Below are 25,103 nucleotides of genomic sequence, written 5' to 3'. Positions count from 1 at the left end.
AACAAAGGATTAAGAGAGAAATTGGAAGATGGTTCTCCTTCTCGTGATAGCTTCATGGATAGATAGACAGACATATAGATAGACAAACATATAGATAGACAGAGAGACAGAAATATAGATAGATAGAGAGACAGACATATAGATAGATATATAGATAGATAGATAGATAGATAGATAGATAGACATATAGATAGATACAGAGACAGACATATAGATTGATAGAGATCGAGACAGAGATAGATAGAGAGACAGACATATAGATGAATAGAGAGACAGACATAAAGATAGATAGATAGATAGATAGACAGATAGATAGATAGATAGATAGAGAGACAGACAGACAGATAGATAGATAGATATATAGATAGATAGATAGATAGATAGAGACAGGCAGATGGATGGATAGATAGATAGACATATCTAAACAGATATATACATATATATTAGACAGAGAGAGAGAGAGAGAGATAAACAGACAGATAGATATACAATGTAGGTAGATAGACAGACAGACATATGGATAGATAGAGAGAGAGGGACGTATTCAAACAGAAAGATATATATTAGACAGAGAGATAGATATGTCATGTAGGTAGATAGACAGACAGATAAATAGATATGATATAAAAAAGTAATTATAATCTGTTTTATTTTGCAATATTTTAGCTATTATTTGTTAGAATTCTTATAATTGATCGTGGGCAAGATTACGAAAGACCATTAGTGCCACGGAGAAAAAAAACCACTATTTCTACTAATCTGTTATAACAGATTACGGTATTTCTACTAATCTGTTTAAACAGATTATAATCTGTTATAACAGATTACGGTATTTCTACTAATCTGTTATAACAGATTACGGTATTTCTACTAATCTGTTATAACAGATTACGGTATTTCTACTAATCTGTTATAACAGATTACGGTATTTCTACTAATCTGTTTAAACAGATTATAATCTGTTATAACAGATTACGGTATTTCTTCTAATCTGTTATAACAGATTACGGTATTTCTACTAATCTGTTATAACAGATTACGGTATTTCTACTAATCTGTTTAAACAGATTATAATCTGTTATAACAGATTACGGTATTTCTACTAATCTGTTATAACAGATTACGGTATTTCTACTAATCTGTTTAAACAGATTATAATCTGTTTAAACAGATTAGTAGAAATACCGTAATCTGTTATAACAGATTAGTAGAAATACCGTAATCTGTTATAACAGATTAGTAGAAATACCGTAATATGTTATAACAGATTATAATCTGTTTAAACAAATTAGTAGAAATACCGTAATCTGTTATAACAGATTAGTAGAAATACCGTAATCTGTTATAACAGATTATAATCTGTTTAAACAGATTAGTAGAAATACCGTAATCTGTTATAACAGATTAGTAGAAATACCGTAATCTGTTATAACAGATTAGTAGAAATACTGTAATCTGTTATAACAGATTATAATCTGTTTAAACAGATTAGTAGAAATACCGTAATCTGTTATAACAGATTAGTAGAAATAGTGTTTTTTTTTCTCCGTGGCACTAATGGTCTTTCGTACAAGATAGCTAAAAAAAAAAATAAAAAAAAAAAAATCATGTTCACCCGCGGACTCGAACCCCTGCCTGCATGATGGAATGGGAAGTAAGTCTGACGCCTAACCGATTGAGCTAGAATATTTCCCATAGACTTAACACGTAAGCAAAACACCAGAATCTCAAATCCAATCTTGCAAGTGAATTACGGGCATGATCCCGACATCTGATCGGAAAATGAAGGAAACGCAACCGAAAGCTTAGAATCTCAGCTACAACATACTAAAAGCTCAGGGATAACTAGCAACAAAAATTGGAGATATGGCTTACGAAATAGAACAATGTAGAATCTAGTTTTGAGAAAAAGTCATGTCCCATAGAGATTACACGCAAAATGAGTAAAAATGACATGCCATTATTATTTGCAATTTTTGAGGATGATCTGTTTATCAAAATGAAAAATAAAGGCAATAACTCAGAAAGAGTAAGAACTAAGCTACAACATATCAAAAATTGGGTGAAAATAGACCGATATTCACGGAGTTAGAGCAAGATTTACATAATTATAATGACGTCATAATAGGCAAAATGGATTTTTTGACTTCCGACGCCATTTTGATGACGTCATAATATAATTGAGGGTCAAATGAGACATGAAATTATATCTCTAGTTCATACTCTATCAAAATATGAAAAAAAAATTGGGGGTCCCCACGCGTTCTGAAGAGCTACAGCGGATTTTCTATAGGCATGTTTTTGCCCATATATGGCCTATAGTGAGAGCTCGCGCGCACACGTGCTGCAAACTTTAACGGGTGTTAATTTCCTTATTAATGGTCGTAGAAGGTTGATCAAGGTATCAATTTGCTCAAAATTATATGATCAATGCAATGAAATAAAAAAAACGGTGTTTCTGAGTTGCATTCAAGGCGTTACGCGCGGAAACGCGCGCGCATACGTTTGCGCGCGCAATTTTTTGAAATGCTTAAAATGACCTAAAACGTACTCTGTTTTGGTCGAAAAGTGATTTTTAGCATTTTAAAATTTTGACGCGCGCGTACGCGCGCGTCGTGACCTTCAGGTGACCTTTGATGACATGACCTGATGACCCTTGATCTGAAGTTTATGTCATGTGAATTTGATTTATTTTTGATAATTGATAATGGAGATATGATTGATAATGTGATTTTACAAAATGGCGTCTAGATGACGTCATGATGACGTCATGACATTAAGATTCTTGCAGAATTGAGGTCTTATTGATGTTGATATGTGCTGATATTTTGATGATTATTGAATATGAACTTTCTGAGATTTGCTGTCCACAAGAAATGGAGGAAATAAAAATAAGAAATAAAAACTAGATTTTAATTCGTCATGCGGACGAATTAGGTGGTCTGTCGTATAGATAGATAAACAGGAAAAAAATATTTAAACAGATATTAGATTGAAAAATAGATAGACAAACAGATTTACATAATCAAACAGATACATACAAGAAATATAATTATATTAGATGGATGGAGTGATGGATGGAGAGATAAATTATAGGTGGTTATATTAATAAAACATAGACATATAAAGATAGATATAGAGAGACAGACATATAGATAGAGAGACAGACATATAGATAGATAGAGAGACAGACTTATAGATAGAGAGATAGATTGATAGATATATAGATATATAGATAGATAGAGAGATGATTGGTGGTTATATTAATAAAACATATATAAACATATAGATAGAAAGAGAGACAGACAGATAGATAGATAGACAGATAGATAGACAGACATATATATAGATAGAGAGACAGACATATCATGAAGCTATTACGAGCTATCTCGTAATAGCTTCATGCTGCGTGGTCCTATCGCGTTATGTAAGCGGGCTCTAACTTTCGCCTGGCGGCTCGCCAATTGATGTTAGATATCGTTCCTTCGCCCGAAGGAAGCGATAACAAAGGATTAAGAGAGAAATTGGAAGATGGTTCTCCTTCTCGTGATAGCTTCATGGATAGATAGACAGACATATAGATAGACAAACATATAGATAGACAGAGAGACAGAAATATAGATAGATAGAGAGACAGACATATAGATAGATATATAGATAGATAGATAGATAGATAGATAGATAGATAGACATATAGATAGATACAGAGACAGACATATAGATTGATAGAGATCGAGACAGAGATAGATAGAGAGACAGACATATAGATGAATAGAGAGACAGACATATAGATAGATAGATAGATAGACAGATAGATAGATAGATAGAGAGACAGACAGACAGATAGATAGATAGATATATAGATAGATAGATAGATAGAGACAGGCAGATGGATGGATAGATAGATAGACATATCTAAACAGATAGATACATATATATTAGACAGAGAGAGAGAGAGAGAGATAAACAGACAGATAGATATACAATGTAGGTAGATAGACAGACAGACATATGGATAGATAGAGAGAGAGGGACGTATTCAAACAGAAAGATATATATTAGACAGAGAGATAGATATGTCATGTAGGTAGATAGACAGACAGATAAATAGATATGATATAAAAAAGTAATTATAATCTGTTTTATTTTGCAATATTTTAGCTATTATTTGTTAGAATTCTTATAATTGATCGTGGGCAAGATAGCTAAAAAAAAAAAAAAAAAAAAAAAAATCATGTTCACCCGCGGACTCGAACCCCTGCCCGCATGATGGAATGAGAAGCAAGTCTGACGCCTAACCGATTGAGCTAGAATATTTCCTATAGACTTTACACGTAAGCAAAACACGAGAATCTCAAATCCAATTTTGAAAGCGAAATACGGGCATGATCTCGGCATCTGATCGGAAAATGGAGACCACACTTGCGATAGCTTACAATCTCAGCTACAACATACTCCAAGCTCAGAGAAAACTGACTAACAGAAATGGAGATATGGCTCGCGAAATAGAGGAATGTAAAATCCAGTTTTGAGAAAAAGTCATTTCCCATAGAGATTACACGCAAAATGAGTAAAAATGACATGCCATTATTATTTGCAATTTTTGAGGATGATTTGTCTATCAAAATGAAAAATAAAGGCAATAACTCAGAAAGAGTAAGAACTAAGCTACAACATATCAAAAATTGGGTGAAAATTGACCAATATTCACGGAGTTAGAGCAAGATTTGCATAATTATAATGACGTCATAATAGGCAAAATGGATTTTTTGAATTCCGACGCCATTTTGATGACGTCATAATATACTTGAGGGTCAAATGAGACATGAAATTATATCTCTAGTTCATACTCTATCAAAATATGAAAAAAAAATTGGGGGTCCCCATGCGTTCTGAAGAGCTACAGCGGATTTTCTATAGGCATGTTTTTGCCCATATATGGCCTATAGTGAGAGCTCGCGCGCACACGTGCTGCAAACTTTAACGGGTGTTAATTTCCTTATTAATGGTCGTAGAAGGTTGATCAAGGTATCAAATTGCTCAAAATTATATGATCAATGCAATGAAATAAAAAAAAACGGTGTTTCTGAGTTGCATTGAGGCGTTACGCGCGGAAACGCGCGCGCATACGTTTGCGCGCGCAATTTTTTGAAATGCTTAAAATGACCTAAAACGTACTCTGTTTTGGTCAAAAAGTGATTTTGAGCATTTTAAAATTTTGACGCGCGCGTACGCGCGCGTCGTGACCTTCAGGTGACCTTTGATGACATGACCTGATGACCCTTGATTTGAAGTTTATGTCATGTGAATTTGATTTATTTTTGATAATTGATAATGGAGATATGATTGATAATGTGATTTTACAAAATGGCGTCTAGATGACGTCATGATGACGTCATGACATTAAGATTCTTGCAGAATTGAGGTCTTATTGATGTTGATATGTGCTGATATTTTGATGATTATTGAATATGAACTTTCTGAGATTTGCTGTCCACAAGAAATGGAGGAAATAAAAATAATAAATAAAAATAAATAAATAAAGAAAGAAAATTCGGACAAACATAAGAGGTGATCTGTCATAGACAGACCACCTAATAAACTAGATTTTAATTCGTCATGCGGACGAATTAGGTGGTCTGTCGTATAGATAGATAAACAGGAAAAAAATATTTAAACAGATATTAGATTGAAAAATAGATAGACAAACAGATTTACATAATCAAACAGATACATACAAGAAAGATAATTATATTAGATGGATGGAGTGATGGATGGAGAGATAAATTATAGGTGGTTATATTAATAAAACATAGACATATAAAGATAGATATAGAGAGACAGACATATAGATAGAGAGACAGACATATAGATAGATAGAGAGACAGACTTATAGATAGAGAGATAGATTGATAGATATATAGATATATAGATAGATAGAGAGATGATTGGTGGTTATATTAATAAAACATATATAAACATATAGATAGAAAGAGAGACAGACAGATAGATAGATAGACAGATAGATAGACAGACATATATATAGATAGAGAGACAGACATATCATGAAGCTATTACGAGCTATCTCGTAATAGCTTCATGCTGCGTGGTCCTATCGCGTTATGTAAGCGGGCTCTAACTTTCGCCTGGCGGCTCGCCAATTGATGTTAGATATCGTTCCTTCGCCCGAAGGAAGCGATAACAAAGGATTAAGAGAGAAATTGGAAGATGGTTCTCCTTCTCGTGATAGCTTCATGGATAGATAGACAGACATATAGATAGACAAACATATAGAAAGACAGAGAGACAGAAATATAGATAGATAGAGAGACAGACATATAGATATATATATATATAGATAGATAGATAGATAGATAGATAGATAGATAGATAGACATATAGATAGATACAGAGAAAGACATATAGATTGATAGAGATCGAGACAGAGATAGATAGAGAGACAGACATATAGATGAATAGAGAGACAGACATATAGATAGATAGATAGATAGATAGATAGACAGATAGATAGATAGATAGAGAGACAGACAGACAGATAGATAGATAGATATATAGATAGATAGATAGATAGAGACAGGCAGATGGATGGATAGATAGATAGACATATCTAAACAGATAGATACATATATATTAGACAGAGAGAGAGAGAGAGAGATAAACAGACAGATAGATATACAATGTAGGTAGATAGACAGACAGACATATGGATAGATAGAGAGAGAGGGACGTATTCAAACAGAAAGATATATATTAGACAGAGAGATAGATATGTCATGTAGGTAGATAGACAGACAGATAAATAGATATGATATAAAAAAGTAATTATAATCTGTTTTATTTTGCAATATTTTAGCTATTATTTGTTAGAATTCTTATAATTGATCGTGGGCAAGATAGCTAAAAAAAAAAAAAAAAAAAAAAAAATCATGTTCACCCGCGGACTCGAACCCCTGCCTGCATGATGGAATGAGAAGTAAGTCTGACGCCTAACCGATTGAGCTAGAATATTTCCCATAGACTTAACACGTAAGCAAAACACCAGAATCTCAAATCCAATCTTGCAAGTGAATTACGGGCATGATCCCGACATCTGATCGGAAAATGAAGGAAACGCAACCGAAAGCTTAGAATCTCAGCTACAACATACTAAAAGCTCAGGGATAACTAGCAACAAAAATTGGAGATATGGCTTACGAAATAGAAGAATGTAGAATCTAGTTTTCAGAAAAAGTCATGTCCCATAGAGATTACACGCAAAATGAGTAAAAATGACATGCCATTATTATTTGCAATTTTTGAGGATGATCTGTTTATCTAAATGAAAAATAAAGGCAATAACTCAGAAAGAGTAAGAACTAAGCTACAACATATCAAAAATTGGGTGAAAATAGACCGATATTCACGGAGTTAGAGCAAGATTTGCATAATTATAATGACGTCATAATAGGCAAAATGGATTTTTTGACTTCCGACGCCATTTTGATGACGTCATAATATAATTGAGGGTCAAATGAGACATGAAATTATATCTCTAGTTCATACTCTATCAAAATATGAAAAAAAAATTGGGGGTCCCCACGCGTTCTGAAGAGCTACAGCGGATTTTCTATAGGCATGTTTTTGCCCATATATGGCATATAGTGAGAGCTCGCGCGCACACGTGCTGCAAACTTTAACGGGTGTTAATTTCCTTATTAATGGTCGTAGAAGGTTGATCAAGGTATCAAATTGCTCAAAATTATATGATCAATGCAATGAAATAAAAAAAACGGTGTTTCTGAGTTGCATTGAAGGCGTTACGCGCGGAAACGCGCGCGCATACGTTTGCGCGCGCAATTTTTTGAAATGCTTAAAATGACCTGAAACGTACTCTGTTTTGGTCAAAAAGTGATTTTTAGCATTTTAAAATTTTGACGCGCGCGTACGCGCGCGTCGTGACCTTCAGGTGACCTTTGATGACATGACCTGATGACCCTTGATCTGAAGTTTATGTCATGTGAATTTGATTTATTTTTGATAATTGATAATGGAGATATGATTGATAATGTGATTTTACAAAATGGCGTCTAGATGACGTCATGATGACGTCATGACATTAAGATTCTTGCAGAATTGAGGTCTTATTGATGTTGATATGTGGTGATATTTTGATGATTATTGAATATGAACTTTCTGAGATTTGCTGTCCACAAGAAATGGAGGAAATAAAAATAAGAAATAAAAACTAGATTTTAATTCGTCATGCGGACGAATTAGGTGGTCTGTCGTATAGATAGATAAACAGGAAAAAAATATTTAAACAGATATTAGATTGAAAAATAGATAGACAAACAGATTTACATAATCAAACAGATACATACAAGAAAGATAATTATATTAGATGGATGGAGTGATGGATGGAGAGATAAATTATAGGTGGTTATATTAATAAAACATAGACATATATAGATAGATATAGAGAGACAGACATATAGATAGAGAGACAGACATATAGATAGATAGAGAGACAGACTTATAGATAGAGAGATAGATTGATAGATATATAGATATATAGATAGATAGAGAGATGATTGGTGGTTATATTAATAAAACATATATAAACATATAGATAGAAAGAGAGACAGACAGATAGATAGATAGACAGATAGATAGACAGACATATATATAGATAGAGAGACAGACATATCATGAAGCTATTACGAGCTATCTCGTAATAGCTTCATGCTGCGTGGTCCTATCGCGTTATGTAAGCGGGCTCTAACTTTCGCCTGGCGGCTCGCCAATTGATGTTAGATATCGTTCCTTCGCCCGAAGGAAGCGATAACAAAGGATTAAGAGAGAAATTGGAAGATGGTTCTCCTTCTCGTGATAGCTTCATGGATAGATAGACAGACATATAGATAGACAAACATATAGATAGACAGAGAGACAGAAATATAGATAGATAGAGAGACAGACATATAGATAGATATATAGATAGATAGATAGATAGATAGATAGATAGATAGATAGACATATAGATAGATACAGAGACAGACATATAGATTGATAGAGATCGAGACAGAGATAGATAGAGAGACAGACATATAGATGAATAGAGAGACAGACATATAGATAGATAGATAGATAGATAGATAGACAGATAGATAGATAGATAGATAGAGAGACAGACAGACAGATAGATAGATAGATAGATAGATAGATAGATAGATAGAGACAGGCAGATGGATGGATAGATAGATAGACATATCTAAACAGATAGATACATATATATTAGACAGAGAGAGAGAGAGAGAGATAAACAGACAGATAGATATACAATGTAGGTAGATAGACAGACAGACATATGGATAGATAGAGAGAGAGGGACGTATTCAAACAGAAAGATATATATTAGACAGAGAGATAGATATGTCATGTAGGTAGATAGACAGACAGATAAATAGATATGATATAAAAAAGTAATTATAATCTGTTTTATTTTGCAATATTTTAGCTATTATTTGTTAGAATTCTTATAATTGATCGTGGGCAAGATAGCTAAAAAAAAAAAAAAAAAAAAAAAAATCATGTTCACCCGCGGACTCGAACCACTGCCTGCATGATGGTATGAGAAGTAAGTCTGACGCCTAACCGATTGAGCTAGAATATTTCCCATAGACTTAACACGTAAGCAAAACACCAGAATCTCAAATCCAATCTTGCAAGTGAATTACGGGCATGATCCCGACATCTGATCGGAAAATGAAGGAGACGCAACCGAAAGCTTAGAATCTCAGCTACAACATACTAAAAGCTCAGGGATAACTAGCAACAAAAATTGGAGATATGGCTTACGAAATAGAAGAATGTAGAATCTAGTTTTGAGAAAAAGTCATGTCCCATAGAGATTACACGCAAAATGAGTAAAAATGACATGCCATTATTATTTGCAATTTTTGAGGATGATTTGTCTATCAAAATGAAAAATAAAGGCAATAACTCAGAAAGAGTAAGAACTAAGCTACAACATATCAAAAATTGGGTGAAAATTGACCAATATTCACGGAGTTAGAGCAAGATTTGCATAATTATAATGACGTCATAATAGGCAAAATGGATTTTTTGAATTCCGACGCCATTTTGATGACGTCATAATATACTTGAGGGTCAAATGAGACATGAAATTATATCTCTAGTTCATACTCTATCAAAATATGAAAAAAAAATTGGGGGTCCCCATGCGTTCTGAAGAGCTACAGCGGATTTTCTATAGGCATGTTTTTGCCCATATATGGCCTATAGTGAGAGCTCGCGCGCACACGTGCTGCAAACTTTAACGGGTGTTAATTTCCTTATTAATGGTCGTAGAAGGTTGATCAAGGTATCAAATTGCTCAAAATTATATGATCAATGCAATGAAATAAAAAAAAACGGTGTTTCTGAGTTGCATTGAGGCGTTACGCGCGGAAACGCGCGCGCATACGTTTGCGCGCGCAATTTTTTGAAATGCTTAAAATGACCTAAAACGTACTCTGTTTTGGTCAAAAAGTGATTTTTAGCATTTTAAAATTTTGACGCGCGCGTACGCGCGCGTCGTGACCTTCAGGTGACCTTTGATGACATGACCTGATGACCCTTAATCTGAAGTTTATGTCATGTGATTTTGATTGATTTTTGATAATTTATAATGGAGATATGATTGATAATGTGATTTTACAAAATGGCGTCTAGATGACGTCATGATGACGTCATGACATTAAGATTCTTGCAGAATTGAGGTCTTATTGATGTTGATATGTGGTGATATTTTGATGATTATTGAATATGAACTTTCTGAGATTTGCTGTCCACAAGAAATGGAGGAAATAAAAATAAGAAATAAAAATAATAAAGAAAGAAAATTCGGACAAACATAAGAGGTGATCTGTCATAGACAGACCACCTAATAAATAAAAATAAATAATAAAGAAAGAAAATTCGGACAAACATAATAGGTGATCTGTCATAGACAGACCACCTAATAAATAATAATAAAGAAAGAAAATTCGGACAAACATAAGAGGTGATCTGTCATAGACAGACCACCTAATAAAGAAAGAAAATTCGGACAAATATAAGAGGTGATCTGTCATAGACAGACCACCTAATAAAGAAAGAAAATTCGGACAAACATAAGAGGTGATCTGTCATAGACAGACCACCTAATAAAAACTAGATTTTAATTCGTCATGCGGACGAATTAGGTGGTCTGTCGTATAGATAGATAAACAGGAAAAAAATATTTAAACAGATATTAGATTGAAAAATAGATAGACAAACAGATTTACATAATCAAACAGATACATACAAGAAAGATAATTATATTAGATGGATGGAGTGATGGATGGAGAGATAAATTATAGGTGGTTATATTAATAAAACATAGACATATATAGATAGATATAGAGAGACAGACATATAGATAGAGAGACAGACATATAGATAGATAGAGAGACAGACTTATAGATAGAGAGATAGATTGATAGATATATAGATATATAGATAGATAGAGAGATGATTGGTGGTTATATTAATAAAACATATATAAACATATAGATAGAAAGAGAGACAGACAGATAGATAGATAGACAGATAGATAGACAGACATATATATAGATAGAGAGACAGACATATCATGAAGCTATTACGAGCTATCTTGTAATAGCTTCATGCTGCGTGGTCCTATCGCGTTATGTAAGCGGGCTCTAACTTTCGCCTGGCGGCTCGCCAATTGATGTTAGATATCGTTCCTTCGCCCGAAGGAAGCGATAACAAAGGATTAAGAGAGAAATTGGAAGATGGTTCTCCTTCTCGTGATAGCTTCATGGATAGATAGACAGACATATAGATAGACAAACATATAGATAGACAGAGAGACAGAAATATAGATAGATAGAGAGACAGACATATAGATAGATATATAGATAGATAGATAGATAGATAGATAGATAGATAGATAGACATATAGATAGATACAGAGACAGACATATAGATTGATAGAGATCGAGACAGAGATAGATAGAGAGACAGACATATAGATGAATAGAGAGACAGACATATAGATAGATAGATAGATAGATAGACAGATAGATAGATAGATAGATAGAGAGACAGACAGACAGATAGATAGATAGATATATAGATAGATAGATAGATAGATAGAGACAGGCAGATGGATGGATAGATAGATAGACATATCTAAACAGATAGATACATATATATTAGACAGAGAGAGAGAGAGAGAGATAAACAGACAGATAGATATACAATGTAGGTAGATAGACAGACAGACATATGGATAGATAGAGAGAGGGACGTATTCAAACAGAAAGATATATATTAGACAGAGAGATAGATATGTCATGTAGGTAGATAGACAGACAGATAAATAGATATGATATAAAAAAGTAATTATAATCTGTTTTATTTTGCAATATTTTAGCTATTATTTGTTAGAATTCTTATAATTGATCGTGGGCAAGATAGCTAAAAAAAAAAAAAAAAAAAAAAAAATCATGTTCACCCGCGGACTCGAACCCCTGCCTGCATGATGGAATGAGAAGTAAGTCTGACGCCTAACCGATTGAGCTAGAATATTTCCCATAGACTTAACACGTAAGCAAAACACCAGAATCTCAAATCCAATCTTGCAAGTGAATTACGGGCATGATCCCGACATCTGATCGGAAAATGAAGGAAACGCAACCGAAAGCTTAGAATCTCAGCTACAACATACTAAAAGCTCAGGGATAACTAGCAACAAAAATTGGAGATATGGCTTACGAAATAGAAGAATGTAGAATCTAGTTTTGAGAAAAAGTCATGTCCCATAGAGATTACACGCAAAATGAGTAAAAATGACATGCCATTATTATTTGCAATTTTTGAGGATGATCTGTTTATCAAAATGAAAAATAAAGGCAATAACTCAGAAAGAGTAAGAACTAAGCTACAACATATCAAAAATTGGGTGAAAATAGACCGATATTCACGGAGTTAGAGCAAGATTTGCATAATTATAATGACGTCATAATAGGCAAAATGGATTTTTTGACTTCCGACGCCATTTTGATGACGTCATAATATAATTGAGGGTCAAATGAGACATGAAATTATATCTCTAGTTCATACTCTATCAAAATATGAAAAAAAAATTGGGGGTCCCCACGCGTTCTGAAGAGCTACAGCGGATTTTCTATAGGCATGTTTTTGCCCATATATGGCCTATAGTGAGAGCTCGCGCGCACACGTGCTGCAAACTTTAACGGGTGTTAATTTCCTTATTAATGGTCGTAGAAGGTTGATCAAGGTATCAAATTGCTCAAAATTATATGATCAATGCAATGAAATAAAAAAAAACGGTGTTTCTGAGTTGCATTGAGGCGTTACGCGCGGAAACGCGCGCGCATACGTTTGCGCGCGCAATTTTTTGAAATGCTTAAAATGACCTAAAACGTACTCTGTTTTGGTCAAAAAGTGATTTTGAGCATTTTAAAATTTTGACGCGCGCGTACGCGCGCGTCGTGACCTTCAGGTGACCTTTGATGACATGACCTGATGACCCTTGATCTGAAGTTTATGTCATGTGAATTTGATTTATTTAGGATAATTGATAATGGAGATATGATTGATAATGTGATTTTACAAAATGGCGTCTAGATGACGTCATGATGACGTCATGACATTAAGATTCTTGCAGAATTGAGGTCTTAATGATGTTGATATGTGCTGATATTTTGATGATTATTGAATATGAACTTTCTGAGATTTGCTGTCCACAAGAAATGGAGGAAATAAAAATAAGAAATAAACTAGATTTTAATTCGTCATGCGGACGAATTAGGTGGTCTGTCGTATAGATAGATAAACAGGAAAAAAATATTTAAACAGATATTAGATTGAAAAATAGATAGACAAACAGATTTACATAATCAAACAGATACATACAAGAAAGATAATTATATTAGATGGATGGAGTGATGGATGGAGAGATAAATTATAGGTGGTTATATTAATAAAACATAGACATATAAAGATAGATATAGAGAGACAGACATATAGATAGAGAGACAGACATATAGATAGATAGAGAGACAGACTTATAGATAGAGAGATAGATTGATAGATATATAGATATATAGATAGATAGAGAGATGATTGGTGGTTATATTAATAAAACATATATAAACATATAGATAGAAAGAGAGACAGACAGATAGATAGAAAGACAGATAGATAGACAGACATATATATAGATAGAGAGACAGACATATCATGAAGCTATTACGAGCTATCTCGTAATAGCTTCATGCTGCGTGGTCCTATCGCGTTATGTAAGCGGGCTCTAACTTTCGCCTGGCGGCTCGCCAATTGATGTTAGATATCGTTTCTTCGCCCGAAGGAAGCGATAACAAAGGAATAAGAGAGAAATTGGAAGATGGTTCTCCTTCTCGTGATAGCTTCATGGATAGATAGACAGACATATAGATAGACAAACATATAGATAGACAGAGAGACAGAAATATAGATAGATAGAGAGACAGACATATAGATAGATATATAGATAGATAGATAGATAGATAGATAGATAGATAGATAGATAGACATATAGATAGATACAGAGACAGACATATAGATTGATAGAGATCGAGACAGAGATAGATAGAGAGACAGACATATAGATGAATAGAGAGACAGACATATAGATAGATAGATAGATAGATAGACAGATAGATAGATAGATAGAGAGACAGACAGACAGATAGATAGATAGATATATAGATAGATAGATAGATAGATAGAGACAGGCAGATGGATGGATAGATAGATAGACATATCTAAACAGATAGATACATATATATTAGACAGAGAGAGAGAGAGAGAGATAAACAGACAGATAGATATACAATGTAGGTAGATAGACAGACAGACATATGGATAGATAGAGAGAGAGGGACGTATTCAAACAGAAAGATATATATTAGACAGAGAGATAGATATGTCATGTAGGTAGATAGACAGACAGATAAATAGATATGATATAAAAAAGTAATTATAATCTGTTTTATTTTGCAATATTTTAGCTATTATTTGTTAGAATTCTTATAATTGATCGTGGGCAAGATTACGAAAGACCATTAGTGCCACGGAGAAAAAAAAACACTATTTCTACTAATCTGTTATAACAGATTACGGTATTTCTACTAATCTGTTTAAACAGATTATAATCTGTTATAACAGATTACGGTATTTCTACTAATCTGTAATAACAGATTACGGTATTTCTACTAATCTGTTATAACAGATTACGGTATTTCTACTAATCTGTTATAACAGATTACGGTATTTCTACTAATCTGTTATAACAGATTACGATATTTCTACTAATCTGTTTAAACAGATTATAATCTGTTATAACAGATTAGTAGAAATACCGTAATCTGTTATAACAGATTAGTAGAAATACCGTAATCTGTTATAACAGATTATAATCTGTTTAAACAGATTAGTAGAAATATCGTAATCTGTTATAACAGATTAGTAGAAATACCGTAATCTGTTATAACAGATTAGTAGAAATACCGTAATCTGTTATAACAGATTAGTAGAAATAGTATTTTTTTTTCTCCGTGGCACTAATGGTCTTTCGTACAAGATAGCTAAAAAAAAAAAAAAAAAAAAAAAAATCATGTTCACCCGCGGACTCGAACCCCTGCCTGCATGATGGAATGAGAAGTAAGTCTGACGCCTAACCGATTGAGCTAGAATATTTCCCATAGACTTAACACGTAAGCAAAACACCAGAATCTCAAATCCAATCTTGCAAGTGAATTACGGGCATGATCCCGACATCTGATCGGAAAATGAAGGAAACGCAACCGAAAGCTTAGAATCTCAGCTACAACATACTAAAAGCTCAGGGATAACTAGCAACAAAAATTGGAGATATGGCTTACGAAATAGAAGAATGTAGAATCTAGTTTTGAGAAAAAGTCATGTCCCATAGAGATTACACGCAAAATGAGTAAAAATGACATGCCATTATTATTTGCAATTTTTGAGGATGATTTGTCTATCAAAATGAAAAATAAAGGCAATAACTCAGAAAGAGTAAGAACTAAGCTACAACATATCAAAAATTGGGTGAAAATTGACCAATATTCACGGAGTTAGAGCAAGATTTGCATAATTATAATGACGTCATAATAGGCAAAATGGATTTTTTGAATTCCGACGCCATTTTGATGACGTCATAATATAATTGAGGGTCAAATGAGACATGAAATTATATCTCTAGTTCATACTCTATCAAAATATGAAAAAAAAATTGGGGGTCCCCATGCGTTCTGAAGAGCTACAGCGGATTTTCTATAGGCATGTTTTTGCCCATATATGGCCTATAGTGAGAGCTCGCGCGCACACGTGCTGCAAACTTTAACGGGTGTTAATTTCCTTATTAATGGTCGTAGAAGGTTGATCAAGGTATCAAATTGCTCAAAATTATATGATCAATGCAATGAAATAAAAAAAACGGTGTTTCTGAGTTGCATTCAAGGCGTTACGCGCGGAAACGCGCGCGCATACGTTTGCGCGCGCAATTTTTTGAAATGCTTAAAATGACCTAAAACGTACTCTGTTTTGGTCAAAAAGTGATTTTGAGCATTTTAAAATTTTGACGCGCGCGTACGCGCGCGTCGTGACCTTCAGGTGACCTTTGATGACATGACCTGATGACCCTTGATCTGAAGTTTATGTCATGTGAATTTGATTTATTTTTGATAATTGATAATGGAGATATGATTGATAATGTGATTTTACAAAATGGCGTCTAGATGACGTCATGATGACGTCATGACATTAAGATTCTTGCAGAATTGAGGTCTTATTGATGTTGATATGTGGTGATATTTTGATGATTATTGAATATGAACTTTCTGAGATTTGCTGTCCACAAGAAATGGAGGAAATAAAAATAAGAAATAAAAATAAATAAATAATAAAGAAAGAAAATTCGGACAAACATAAGAGGTGATCTGTCATAGACAGACCACCTAATAAATAAAGAAAGAAAATTCGGACAAACATAATAGGTGATCTGTCATAGACAGACCACCTAATAAAGAAAGAAAATTCGGACAAACATAAGAGGTGATCTGTCATAGACAGACCACCTAACAAGTGAATATATCCGAATCTGAAGGCAAATCAACTCAACGGATAGCAGCAGACGATATTCACCGACGATAAACTTCACGTGGCCGTGGCTGGGATAAATTGTCACTCGTTCTGTTAGATATAATTTCTATCTCGTTATTTTGACCAAATTACGAAACTCGGGGAATTATTTATCTATATAAAAATATAGTAACACCTCGTACTATTTTTAAATTACGATAAAACATTTTTTGAAGCAAAAAGTTGAGGTAAATTAGAATTAGATGAATTGAATTGAATTTATTAGAACTTCACTGGCAATTGCCAGCATTTTGTTCATGTTTAGATGTAAAAGATCATCCCCAACATGCGTAGCTCGAATGTGATTGTAAACAAACCTTTGCAAACACACATTGCTTGCTCACCTTGGCTGAGAGATATTAGATGCACGTGTTGCACAGCTCTCAATCGGCATTTTGGATGGTTTGTTTACAATCACATACGAGCTTCGTATGTTGGGGATGATCTTTTACATCTAATAGGTAGGTAGCCATAGAATTCTAGCTGGTCTACTCCAAACTCACACTTGCCAGAATTGACAGTGATGTTGAAATCGGTAGCTCTCTTCAGGACTTGTTCTAGAATTGCATTGTGCTCCTCAAGAGTTTTCCCTCCTATCAAGGTGTCATCTCTTTGATTTAGGCAGTACGGGATATCTCCAAAGATGCGAGTGATTGTTTCATCAAACAGGTCTTGTGATGATTTTGCTCCAAAGAACAGTCTTTTATGCCTCATGTTTCCCCATGGGGTGCTGAAAGTTGCTATGTGTCTCGACTCCGGTGCGAGCATCAACTGGTGGTATCCATTCTTCATGTCTAACTTGGAGAAGACTTTACACTCATGAAACTTGTGGATGAAGTCCTCTACCACAGGATTTTGGTTTATCCTGCTCCTTTCCATCTCTTTGTTTGGTATTCTTAGATCAATGCTTGCTCTTATCATGTTCTGTGTAAGACTCTCTTTTGGTTAGTCCTTATACCTTGGCTTTGGTTGTATCACCAATGGTGAACACCATGTAACCGGCTCATCTTCTGGTAGTGGCTCAAATATGTCTTCAGCAACACAGTGATCTAACCATTCCTTCAGCGGTTTCTGGAGATAGTATGGAACAGGGCGTGGCGTTTGAGCAACTGGCACTGCTCCTTCTTTCATAAAGAAATGTGCATAAATATCCTTTTTCCTTCTTTTGTCATGTATCTTTCCAATGCCCTTGAATGCCTGAGGATTCTTCTTGATTATCTCATCCATAGAATATGGTGGCTTGCTAACTTTCTTGACTTGCAGAGTACCATTGGGTCTTATCTCCAACATTCCTAATTTGGTTGCGGATGCTCTTCCTAGTAGTGGTACACTGTCTATCTTCCCTCTTATCACATAGAATTCTAGTTCTCTACTTAAGGTTTCATTCTCCACAGTTGTCGTGAATTTTCCTTTGACATCAAGTTCAGTTGTCAATGCACTGAGTTTAACCTCTGTGGGATGTAACGTCAACTCTCTATCGGATCTGTTAGATAATGCTTTAAACTGGTGCTCATCCATAAGGTTGACCTCAGAACCACTATCTACTTCAACCTTGGCGTCTAGATTAGCAATTTTTATGCTGACATGCTTGTCCTGGATTCCTATCTTCCGAATTGGAACTGTTTTGGCTTGCTTAGTACTGAAGTGTTGCATAAACTCGTCATCAGAACTTGTATCTCCTTCCTGTTTCTTGGCAGTTTTCTTGACAAAGCTTTTGTGTTTTCCTTTCTTTTCTTTACCATCCTTGAAAGAACTTGTTGCCTTCTTTTTGTCATCTGATTTTACCTTGGAGTTGGAACTTGATTTACGCACTGAGGCGAAGTGGTTGTATTTGCGACATTTATTACACTGCCTCCCATAAGCTGGACAATCTTTCCCTGGGGATGTTTGTCAATCATGCCACAAAATGAACAGGCTCTCTGGTTCTGCTTGTTTGACTTTGGGTACATCTTTCCAACTTTACGTACATCCTGCGTATTCATGTCTGCCACTTGAAGCGAAACATCCTCTGTCTGCGTGGCTTCACTCAATAATTCGTTCAGGTTCTACCCTTTACTGATTGCCTTCTGAATTAAAGATGTGCTCTTAAGGGTTTGAATCAAATGCTCTAGGATCCTCTCCTCCAGTGAACTTCCAAATTCACACTCTTCAGCTTTTTCCCGAACACGAGCAACATAGGCAGCGGTGGTTTCCCCTTCTTGCATTCTTGTTTTCGAGAACAGGTAACGAGCATGATGCTTGTTTTTCTTAGGCTTGTAATACTCATCAAGTTTCCTCCTTAGCTAATGGTATTCGTTCATTTGGATTGTTTACATCCGTTTCTATTGGGTCTGGGAGTGATCTTGCTAACCTGGCGATATCCTTTCCCCCATAGATGATTAGTGCATCAGCTTTGTCAACAGGGTTCACTATCCGGAAATACCTGAATTCCCTTTCTAAGCCTTCTAACCATTCTTCCCAAGCTTTCCCAGTCGAAAGTTGGTTATCCGGATGGGTAAATGGACCAGTTTTCAGGTTTCTCGTTTCACTAACCACTGTTTGATTTTTTGACTCTGCCCAGTAGCCAATATTGTACACTCTCTCACCATGCAGTCACAAAAGAAATCTCCGTATAGGTTTAGTATAACAGCGAAGTGGGGTCAAAACGAACGGGGAAGTTGCGGCAGGAAGACACAGCTACTCACCGTTGGGCAATGCGATGGCTGGGCACCCATCCATCACGTCATCAGGTTCCGTGGCGATTCAAAATGTTGGCAGCGTCGCCAATTTAACATCTAAGCTTCAAATCAGTCCAAATCATAATCAGTCATTCCTCAGACATGCCACTTCATAGTTCACGCGACTGAATAACTCAGTTCTAGGCTTGAAATATAAGTTTCATAACTTTACTTGTGTGTTTGCAATTACAACGTCACTGTTACACAATCATGGCTATTATGTGTGCAGTTCTTTGTGATAGTCTTTGCATTCAGACTTTTCACACTTTCTAGTCAGGGATATCACAGTGTGGAGAAAACGTACCCTCGCAACAGGTTTTGCATGCAAGTGGAGCTTGACGTGGGAGAGCCAATCACGTCTCTGAGTCCTCTGACGTACACTTATACACGTCATATTAAAAAAAAACAATTTCGCAGACGTAATTGAGCGTGTTTGAAGCATTCAGAGAGAGAACTTTAAACTATATCAATTAAGTGAGTTTCATCGGTCTCCATGATAAATGATGTACACCATCGTGTTCTTCTTATTTTCCCCTTTAATTCGATATATAATTCATTTTTATGATTTTCAATATATTTCTACTCAAATCGGAAATATTAAACCCTAAAATCTAAGCAAATTTGCCTAATGCTCTAACAGTGCGCATTTGAGTAAAGTGAATTTCTTTGCTCCTTACCCGGTCATGCGGGTACCATTGAAGTTAAGTTAACCCCACCCTATTACCCATCCCCCAAAAGGGAATGACAGCCAAAAGAGAAAAAAAAACCCATTTACCTCAAGTTCTTGCAGGACGTGTTTGAGTGTAATATGATCCTTTGCCTCCTCCCCGGTACCAATGGATTTCACCCCTCCCCATTAACAGATTCAAGAAAAAAAAGGAGAATATAAACCAAAAAGGAAACAAAACACACACTCACCTCAAGTTCTAGCAGGACGTGCTTGAGTGTAGTGGGCCCCTTCGCCCCCTCGCTGGTACCATTACCGACCCTTCTTATGGCTTCTTTCTGCTTTAACTGGAGTTTGCGGTGATTCTGGGGAGCAGGGCGATGCCCCCTTTTCTGATCTGTATCGGTATAATGAGATTAAGACCCCTTACACCACGCTTGGCGATTGATCGCACGACGGATTTCTACAATTGATGGCAATGGTGCCCGTTTCATAAAACTTGTTATAATAAATTTTGCAATAACAGTTATAAGCTCCTTCAATCTGACTGGCTGATGGATTTGTTAAAGAAATTGTATATTTGTAGGTCTTAAGGAAACTTATCCAAGATTAACCATGGAAAGAATCAACAAAAAAACCTTTGTGCTACGGGTTTATAACTTAAACCTCCCATTCGGGTGTCATTTTTTTCTTAGTCGAGAATATGTATTGCATTGTGATCTGCGAAGAAAACAATATATTTCATAACATTTCCGTAAACCTCTTTTCAACTTATTTGGGAAACGGTACTAAAAAATGGCTTACAATGTGTTAAAATATATATAACATTAAAAATGTGATAATGAAAAATAAGGAGACACCCTGGCGTAATGGTTAGGGAGGGAATGATCTCGCCCTCCCTCTAAAAAGCGTTTGATGCTGCACGGTATGCACGTATGTTAATCATAACATTGGACTTATCAACATGATAATCATAATAATCTCTATCAAATTTCCTTGAAATTCTGGATTGCATAATATCACATCAATGACAGACTTAGTTTTCTGGAAGATTTTCCAGTAAAAAAAGATCTGCATCATAAAGTTCACCCCCTTATTTGGTCTCATTGCGCTGTGAATATGACGGAGGACATGAAAACGAATGGGAAAAAAAATATCAAAATGATCGGCATTTTAGGGGGAAAGGGTGAAGAAAATGGGCATTGGCGTAGAGATAGGGGATTCTTCCCCGAAATCATCGCCCCCGAAAAAACTCCAAGACCAAGAAATAGAGAAGGGGAAAAACGGAATGAAAAAGGTGTGGAATATGACATTATTTTCTTGACTATTATGTCTAAATCCAACTCAAAATTAGATTAACATTCATCCCTCCCTCGGTTCCGTGGTTCTTCGCTTAGAAGAAATACTATTTCTTTACCGGAAGACTTGCTATCACTCTTCGAGACACCAATAGCTTGAAGCCGGACCATTCCCTTCCGGGGTAGGACGGTCTTAGCTACCACCATCTCATCCCGATTAGTCGGGGCCTGGGCGGGCCGTGGGATCATTAAGGATGGTAGGTACCGGTGTGAGCTCTGCAGAAAAAAAAAATTCCGAAAGACCCAGCAAAATGCATCAGAAAACAAGATTAAAATCAATAATGGTATAAAAATGACAATGGTTTTCAATACACAGGTTAACCTTGCAAAATCATTTAAATAGGACTCTTTTGGACAGGTCTAGCCTATGTTATACAAGCCATACCTTGGCTTTTTGCATTGGCCTACACCAATTCCAAATCAAATACGCCCAATTTCTTTTGTGTTAAATTGTACTATTGTGTTTTTGTTTAACCTATATCTATTGTACATATATATTATTTTGTGATTGTTTTTATCGAATGTTTTGAATTGATGTGGAAATAAAGCTTATATATACCTTGAATTAATCAAATTCACATCAAACTATATTGCACATGCGCAGTCAGAAAGAAATCTTGAACTGAGCATGCGTAGATCGACTAAATCTGAATAGGCCTAATGTTTTATTGGGAATAGCATGATATGTATGTTATATTGGATAGCTCAAGGTGGGATGAAGAAATATTCCACAAGTTAAATGATATTGAACAAAGCGAGATGAGTGCAATATGGGCAATAATGAGTGGAATTTTTCTGCATCCCATGAACAAAAATCTATTATTCATTTGTGTAATACAGCACGATATTAAACAGCAGATTGTATGCATAAGCCTATTAGAAAGTCGTCAGATTTTGGCCCATCGTGCAATATACTCTGATATTGCACAGGCAAACTAGAGGCTGCACCCTAGAAGTTCCGCTATTTTAGCAGTCTCCTCCTTGCCCAACTTGTTTGCATGATATATCTTTTATAGAAATCCACGAATTGTTTCATTGCTTACATCTGTATATTAAGATGTGCGAGGCCAATTGTAAACGTTTGAAAATGGAAATAAACGAAAACGGAATGAAATGAAATGGACATGAAATGTTTTGGGTGAGACCCTTACCTCAATACTACTAAGCGACTTTGATTGAACAGGAATAGGAGGGACGGAGATCCCCCTTCCTGCGAGGGTGTGGTCGGGCTTTGGAAAAAAAACATAAATGAAACAAAAAATTTATAGAATTTATCCATTGAAACCCTACATGTTCTCCAAAATATTATGTAGATTTTAATTTCTTGGCCCCCGTAACACAGAGATTAGCGATTGATCGCTAATTGGACTGGCCTATCAAGATCATCGTTTCATACGCATTTTGCCCGGTAGACTGACTTGGAACCAATCACGATTGTTCTTTCAAATTAGCGATTAATCGCTAACCTTTGTGTTACCTTGAACCGTGAAGATTAATCCCTTTCAGCAACTTCAAAGCTATCCCAGGGGCCTAGAATACTTCTAAACATCTTTCTGGAATAGTACTTATAAATATTAAACATTCTGGCAAGGTCGGAAATCTCTCCCCAAAGGTAGGGGACCAGGGGTTGGAAAATTTGACAAAAAAAAAAAAGGTAATCACCCAAGAGTAAAGTCATCTCGTCCAAAATACTTGTTTTATTTCGATTTTGAATGATGTATTTCTTTCCATCATAAAAGACATAAAAGACCAAAAATAGCAGGGGGACATTTGATAATGTGTCCTCCCTACTATTTTTGGTAGGGGGACGCGTCCCCCTGGGATTTCCGCCCATGCATTCTGGTGAAATTCTGTTAAGATTGAAGGCGGGAGCACTGACTGTGACTGGTGTGAGGACATTTTACAGATTATATTACAGGTATTTTTTTCCTTAGCAACACCACCAATTAGTGTACAGTTATGTCTGTCGATTAACAAATATATTTAAAAAAAAAGAATAAACAAAAAAATCTGATTTAGATTTTTTTTAAAAATTACATTTAAAAAATGTCGCCAACCCTGTTTGAGAAAAACTGAGCCAAATCAAAGGATTGTAAAAATGAAAAGTCCTATATACCCGTTAGAACCCAGCATGAGGCAAAAGACCGTGTGACTTTTGTTTTAAAAAAAATTCAAATAAATAAATGAAATTTTGCTACATACCTCAAGAAAGTCACTATGGGACAACGATCGCTTGGGTTTCAATTGCACGTCTCGAGGCTAGGAGCAAAATTATTAGAAATATGGGGAAATATATTCATCAACACATAAAAAAAGTTCACAAAATCATAGTTATGATTTCAATTTCTGAATCCACAGCTATATTTTCATCACTTATGGAATTATGGAATTTTTTAAAAGTCATGATAGTTTGGGGTCCATTCAGACATAAGTGACATCTATTGATGCCACATAGAATTTGAAAGGGGGATCGTGCTCAATGGGCGCTTTGGTCTAAAACAAAATTGGAAATTGAAAAATAACAAGTAAAATGATGTCTATAGTAGTAAATATGTTACCAAAGTACAATTATGAATGAATTGTTTTGACTGTTTAATGAGTTTCATTTCTTAGCCTACCAAACCTCCTCCGAACGCGTGCTCGAGCTCTTCTTTCATTTTGAGTCCCTCTGATAGGAAATCATGCTCTCGGATCTATCAGGAAGAAAGAAGGGAAAATAGGAGGAGAAAAAAAGAAGAGGAGGAAGAAAAGGAAAGAAGAAGAGGGGGAAAAAGAAGAAAAGGAAGAAGAGGAATAATAATAATTATGTGCTAATTACATATTTTCCCTTAAATTGGTAATTTGTGAGGTGTAAAGTTTTTTTTTTACTCACATGGTAGTTTGAAATAAAAGTTTACATAATTATCTACATTCCTCATTTTTTCATGTCGCATACAGTCATGTATATGCCTTTGGCGGTTCATCTCGGGGTACAATCATCTCAAAACTTTTTAGCGTTAAGGAATATAACATAAAAACGGTTCTAGGACAACTACCCCCTGGACAATCACCCCCCGGACAACTACCCCCCGGACAATTACCCCC

General features: G+C 35.2%; 1 long non-coding RNA gene across 1 annotated transcript; it reads right to left on the bottom strand.

The window, feature by feature from the left end:
• Window positions 1-23,170: 23,170 nt before the first annotated feature.
• LOC135157121 (uncharacterized) lies at window positions 23,171-24,712 on the bottom strand. The gene is made up of 3 exons (XR_010296158.1): window positions 24,638-24,712; window positions 24,222-24,278; window positions 23,171-23,248 (listed from the first exon to the last, which is right to left on the bottom strand). It is a non-coding gene; the product is annotated as an uncharacterized LOC135157121 (long non-coding RNA).
• Window positions 24,713-25,103: the final 391 nt, after the last annotated feature.

Source organism: Lytechinus pictus, chromosome 16, assembly GCF_037042905.1.
Source record: "Lytechinus pictus isolate F3 Inbred chromosome 16, Lp3.0, whole genome shotgun sequence".
Lineage (NCBI taxonomy): Eukaryota > Metazoa > Echinodermata > Echinoidea > Temnopleuroida > Toxopneustidae > Lytechinus > Lytechinus pictus.
Note: the sequence above shows the minus strand (reverse complement) of the source record. Positions and strands in the feature narration are given on the sequence as shown.